The sequence below is a fragment of the Petaurus breviceps genome, unplaced genomic scaffold (assembly GCF_028583685.1).
Source record: "Petaurus breviceps papuanus isolate PSGF00001 unplaced genomic scaffold, PetGlider_PUasm1.0 185, whole genome shotgun sequence".
NCBI classification, from domain to species: Eukaryota; Metazoa; Chordata; class Mammalia; order Diprotodontia; family Petauridae; genus Petaurus; species Petaurus breviceps.
The window spans coordinates 16,436,485-16,436,991 of NW_027185797.1; positions in this window are offsets into that span (position 1 = coordinate 16,436,485).

The window sequence follows — 507 nt, forward strand, 5'->3', positions numbered from 1 at the left end:
GAGGGGGAGAAAGGGATGCGAAACACCAAGGGGGATGGGAGCCAAGGGGGAGAGGTGCACAGCGAGTTGCTGAAAGTGAGGGCATGCAGGACAGTGAAGGAGAGAATGAGCGTCCAGCTGGAATGAGAGAGACAGAATGAGCGAGAGTGAAAGAGGAAATGGAAAAGACTGACAGAAAGAATGAAAAAGAATAGGAGAGAGAATAAAAGTGTGAGAAAGAAAATGGACAGCTGTGAGAATAGAAGAGACAACCAGTAAGGGAAGAGTAAATTGTAAAAAAGGATAAAGAAGAATGAGAGAGTGAGGGAAGATGGGAGAGAGAAGGTGAGAGGAAAGGTGTAAGAAACCTGTAAGAATGGTGAAAGTGAGATGATGGGAGAGAAAATGAAAGAGAGAACATGAGAGAATGGAAGACAGTACTAGGAGGAGAAAGAATGAACTCCAGAAAGAAAAAGAAATCGTGAAAGAAAATAAAACCTAAGAGAAAGATAGAGAATAGAGAATGGA